The following is a 6,032-nucleotide window of genomic DNA, read 5'->3' on the forward strand; positions in this document are numbered from 1 at the left end:
GTGGCTTCCCACCAGCATAAAGTGATGGGGTGCCTTTAGTTTCAGCAGACTCTGCTTGCTAGGGGCATGGCTGAGGCAGAGCTGAGGTTGTAGGTAGGCATTAATTACTTCAGTTTTCCAGTCCCTGGGGCCTGAATTCCTTGAAGGAGGGATTCCAGTTGAGCTGGGCCCCACCTTTCTCTTGGGGAAGGTACAGCCTTCAGGGAATTAACTTCTTTCACCTGATTATTTACTTTGTCTCTCAGACAAGCTTAATTCCATCCTTGTCTGGGGCAGTTCGAGACTGAGAGGCCTTGCAGTTCTATCTAATGGTGTTACATTGTAGAAACAAAGCAAAAAAAAATCTTTTCAGAGCAGGACCCCTGTTCCTAGGGTTTATCGATCAAAAGATTACATTGGTACATTGCTCTATGTATCTCCAGGCTTAATGTGCCCCCTTTTTGGAGGGTCCAGCACTTTTCAAGCATTTTGTACTGTCCAATTAAAAATACCTCTCTCTCTCTCTCTTTCTTTTCCATCAGTCCTGCCCCTGCTCTGCTGGGGTAAAAACTCCTAGTACCTTTAGCTCTTTATTCTAGGTTTATCTGAGCTGGGGGCCTATGTTCAGTAGTCAGAATTTGTTAATTAATTCTGCAATTGGAGCTTGGTTGAGCTAAGCCCCTGCTGCTAGTAAAGTCTGTTTCCTTTCCACTCAGGGAACCAGCCTGCCCTGCTGTGGGAGAGGGGCACCAGCCTCCATGGCTTAGGGAGCTTATCGTTCTGTGTGGGGTTCTCAGATGGTCCAGCTTGTCCAAACTGGTGCATGCTGTGTTTCTGGTCACTGATGTGGCCCCAACAGTTGTTCTGTACTGTTCCTGGATATTTACTATCTCTATGTTCTTTTGCACATTTTAAAAGGCACCAAAGATGCTCCATTTAGGGGTTCTTGTACTTTATTGTTTCCACTTATCTCATATGATTTTTTTCCTAGATACCCAATGATTGTCTTCCTCTCTTCATTCAGGTCTCTAATAAAATATATCTTAATCACGGAGGCCTATAGCACCTGTCTAAAGTAGCACCATCTTTATTCCCTTCCCTTGCTTTTCTTGAGTGCACTTATCCCCACCCAGATTATATATATATATCTGATTGTTCTCCCCATTAGAGTTTGTTTCATGTAGACAAGTATTTTTTGCTTTCTTCATTGTTGCATCCTATACCTGAGGCATAATAGGTATATACAAAATGAATTAAAGATGTTTGCAGAGATTTTACTTTCCCCTTTCCTCAATTGAGAACAAATGTTTCCAATGCATTACTAATTTTCTCGACTAGGTGGCAGGGATGGACCATTTCATCTATTGATGACTGAAAAAGAAAGGGAGTATTGAAACATGTTAGAATAAGCTTAGTTTTTATAGGCGCTGGTCTCGATATGTGGGCTTCTTTTGTAGATGACATCCAGAATCTCCCTTAAATTATTTCTTCTTATTCTGGCAAGAGTAGAAAAAAAGACATTACCAAAAACATTTTCAGTCCATCATCTTAATTAATCTTAACAATCCCATAACTAGGTGTATTATTCCCATGTTGGCTAAGTGAAAACAGACTCAGAGAGTTAAGTTCCCCAAGTCTCACAATATCAGGTGGTGGAACCTAGATAAAAAGGTAGAAGTTTAGCTGTAAACTCTTGCCCCTCCAGCAGATTGCTTTGATTTTATCTAAGTTAATTGCTTTTGATGAGGTTTCAAGAGAACTACTGGGCTTGAGTTAATGTGCATTTCAGAGATCTCCACACTGTCTGCCTCTTTTCTCCAAGGAGGCTCCTTTTCAAACACAAGGAAACCCTCTAGGGCACATTTCTTCCAGAGACCCCAAGTCCACTAACAGCATTTCTTCTCCCAGGCACAGGCAGCAGTAACTCTGTCTACAGTGCCCAATAGGCATGTTTCTTCCCAACTGGTGGTTGTCTAGACAGATCATTCTCACTGTAAAACACAGGCCAGGAAGACAGAGCAGGTATATCTGTGAAAGGAAACAGAAAGCCAACTAGTCCTCAGGGAAAGGAAGTTTTCATGTCTTCCTCTGGGCCCAAGCCCGAGTTGATAAGGAAGGTGGGCACTGGAAGCTCCTCAAATATAGTCTGAGCATTGGGGGAATTAGGGGTATGAGAGCAAAACAGACTCAGATGAGTCAGAAAGTAAGTTACTAACAGATTTGGAATCTTGCATCAGGTCTCATGAATCTTTTAATTTCCCTGCTATGCTATGTATGAGTTTTCAATTCTAAGGACATCATTCTAACAGAGAAAAAATCTAAGTAGCACTCACATGGCTTGATCATGACAAATTTATAAAATCAGAAAAAAAATCAAATATGTTCAGAGATTGTGATGACATGTCTTCTCTTATCCTTTCTTTATAAGTTTAAGTTATTGTCCTTAGTCTCTCTTACTTAGAATGAAATTTCTGAGTAAACTAAGAACCTGAGAAATCTCTTTGAACTGAGAAAGTGTTTTGAAATAGGGAGGTAATACCTGAGAACACAGTAAATGCTTAGGTTTTTGCTTGAGTACCTTTTTTCCCTAATTGATAACCCTGTAATATTCATTGAGATCTTTCAGGAAGAGTTTCCTGAGACTACCACCTCCTCCTCTCCTCTAAAGCATATGACTACAAGTAACTACAATGCAGAAAATGGTAAATTAAACTTTGAAAGGAAATGTGCACAGCTGCTTCTAGAGGGGAATCAAGGTTCATGTTAAAGTCCAGCTTCTCCATATAGCTGACTGAATTAGTAATTCTTCAGTTTGACCCTAAGCCATGTCTAGTTTTGCATCCAGACAGACTGGAAGTTGTCATTGTTTCATAGATGGCTCCATGGCAGTCTAATTTAAAACAATCTTCTTCCCTGGAATTAAGTAAGCTCAGCTGTAGAGACTGTCAAAGACATAGCATTCTGTTTGGAGCAAACACTTGGCTCTGGAGGACTATCCAAGCCAAGAAAACTGAGATGAGTTGAATAATGACAGACATTTTTATTAAATTGAGTTCTTCTGTAATACACTAGCATACATGCAAAATGTGTACAAACATATGCATACTCTGACACACCTCATGGATCACCACCTGCAGTTTACCCAATAAATGTAAACTAAAATGGGGAGGTGGATAATAGGGATGACACTAAGGGCAAAATTTCCACGTTTTTTTCTGGTATGAAATAGCAAATTTCTCAGAATTTCGCTGGGAAAAGTGTGACCAGAGACTCTTTGAAATAAAATACCAACCCTGTCACCACTTTAAAAAGAAATTCCAAATAATGCATTTGCAACAAGTGCATTTTTCAGAAGAGGAGAATTCAATATATGTCATAACCTGGTTTTTGCACCCCCTGGCTTCAAAATATTCTTGAAAGAGAATATTTTCTCAGCTGGGAAAGAGAAGTTTATATGGGCTCTTGGGCTCAGTGCACCTTGGGCCCTATGGGTGGAGGGGCAGGGTGGGAACTGGGGGAGCCACATTCATCAAAGCTGATGTCTGGTGTACCATATGACTGCTTATGAGATCTCTCTAGGTCACTCTAGATGCTTTCATTTGGGCCGGGCTGCTGTTCCAAGGTTTGCTGGCCAGGCAATATTTTTATTCATGGATTTAGTGTTTGCAGCAGGATCCCCTTCACTGCTGCTGCCACCACATGGCCTCTACCTCCTTCTTAATTTTCTGCCATCAGCATGAACATGGGACAAATCCTCCCTACTGCTTCTACTCAGCAGCTTTTTGTGGATTGTTTGGCTTCTGTGTCCACTTGGATTTCTACATTGTTCCTCCCTCTGTCCAGTGGATTGTAGGGACTGGTTGTAGAACCAACCATCACATAGGCTTCACTGTCACTAATTGTGCCAAGACTGTGTTTTTTGGGATATCTGTGTACACTTCTAAGCTGCTGTATTATTCCTTGCCCTTGGACAGAATGCCCCACACATTGTGCCTCTGAAAAGCTGCAAAGTTGACAGTTTTGCTGTAGAGCCCTGCATGATACTGAATTCCCCTAGAGGGCTCTACTGGTCCTCAATATACATTCATATCAGATCTTCAGTGCTGCTTTCCCCACAGCTGGGATTCTTGAAGGCTCACCAGGCATTTGCCACAGTGATGACATCATCATCTTCATCGAATTCAGTTTTTACCTTTTTTCCATTGCATATGCTAGTTCCAAAGCCTCCTTCACAATAGAGAGGAGTAGACACAACCTATGCACATATGCCAGCATAATGGGGATGCCAGGACCAAAACTAACTGCAGCAATAACTGGGGATGCCATACACAACAGTGTGCAATGGCCAAATTCCTCATGTACTTTTAGGTTTTCCTTCCCTCACTCTTGGTGAAGATTTTTCTGCCTACACAAATTGGAATACCAGTGATCATGACAGGAAAAGGAATAACAGACATGAGGGACAGCCCTCACTGGAGCACCAATCAATGTGTCCAGTAGACTAAGAATCTTTTTCCACCCCATGATTTCTTGCCCCAGAAGGTACAGCTGAGGTAAGGCAAGTCTGAGATCTCTTATAGACAAAGCCAACAAATACACAGCCACATTCTGCACAGGTCAAGTGATTACAGCTTCTGTTATTTATCTTGGTGGTGTCAGTGCTGCATCCCGGGGAGGCTTGATGCCATCTGGTCCATATTATTGTCCTATCTGAGACCTGAAGAGCACTTAGTCTTTACCTGAAAACTGTGTGCCCCCTGCTGACCAGCCACATTGCAGGTTTTTTGAATGCCTGGTGTGCTTGAGGTGGTTGGAGAGCCCAGTCTCACTGCTTTTCCCCTCACAGGTCAGCCTTGGGTAGCTGGCACCGCCACATGCAATTACAGCATAACCACAGGCTTGGCTGCCTGGGAGCACCCAAGTCAGAGGTCAGGTAGTGACACAGCTGGAACTTCTCCTACTTGTGCTCTAGCATTGGGCTAGTAAGTTGCAGGTAGGTGACAGTGGGTGGAGCCACTCACTGACTTGGGGCAGCTGATGGGCACTGACACAGGCTGGTGTCCAGGTGCAGGTAAAGATGGAGGTGCTGGGAACACCAGTGGTGCTGGCAGTTGAGAGGGCATGATCCGGACCAGGTAGAAGCCACCCCAGGTAGCATTCCGCACCTCCTCCAGCCTGGGGCCCACAGGTGCTCCCCCTGTGGCTTGGGACCACGAAGATGCTGTGGAAGGTGAAGCATCAGCCTCTGCAGTGGCTGTGGCATTTGGGATCCTGTGCATTCATATGTGGGGGTGTGAAGCACAGACACTCGGAGTCCTTCTCTGAGCTGGGACCAGCTGTGGATGCCTCAGCCACCTTCTATGACATAGAAAGTGGCAACACATTTTTAATGCAGGAAATGAGCCTTATCTGATTGGGATTGTGAAGATTTTCCACTCCCCAGTCCGCCAATACTACAAGACTGACAACATTATTTTTTTTCTTTTTAAGATTGAAAGTAATTTTAATTCCACTTTAAATTAAGAGATTGTGAAGCTAGAATGGTAAATAACTTCACTATTCATCTTAATTTGCTTGAACTTCCATTTTTACCTATTCAAATGAAGTAGGGAAAATTCTGAACACCATGCAAGAAAGCACCAGAACCTCAAGAAATGGACAAACTCTTTATTGCCACAGCAGACTTAGAGGACTCCTGCCCAAAGTCTGAGCCCCGAACATCCTTTTTCCACAAATTATATAGTCAAGCAATCAGGAAGTATGGAAGCAGAACTTTCAGGGTGGGAGTTGCTATGGGAATGCGCTGTAAATGCTGACCTTTAGCTGATGTCTTTTGTCTAAAATGTAGGCAACCCTGGACATGCCTGAGCATGCCTGGACATGACTAAAGCAGTTGCTGCAGACAATTTGTTTCATTACCTTGTAGAAAGCATGCTTTTTACATATTTTTGTGAGTACATAAATTCATAAAATGATCCACACAGATGCCCAAAGTGATACACATAAATTTATAAGGTTATACAGCAACAATATTGAGGTTAAACCTTTGAACT

General features: G+C 42.8%; 1 pseudogene; it reads right to left on the bottom strand.

Annotated features, from left to right (window-relative positions):
- Positions 1 to 4,063: 4,063 nt before the first annotated feature.
- LOC143645671 (E3 ubiquitin-protein ligase RNF19B pseudogene) lies at positions 4,064 to 5,258 on the bottom strand (annotated as a pseudogene).
- Between the last annotated feature and the right edge of the window lie 774 nt (positions 5,259 to 6,032).

Source organism: Tamandua tetradactyla, chromosome 9, assembly GCF_023851605.1.
Source record: "Tamandua tetradactyla isolate mTamTet1 chromosome 9, mTamTet1.pri, whole genome shotgun sequence".
NCBI classification, from domain to species: Eukaryota; Metazoa; Chordata; class Mammalia; order Pilosa; family Myrmecophagidae; genus Tamandua; species Tamandua tetradactyla.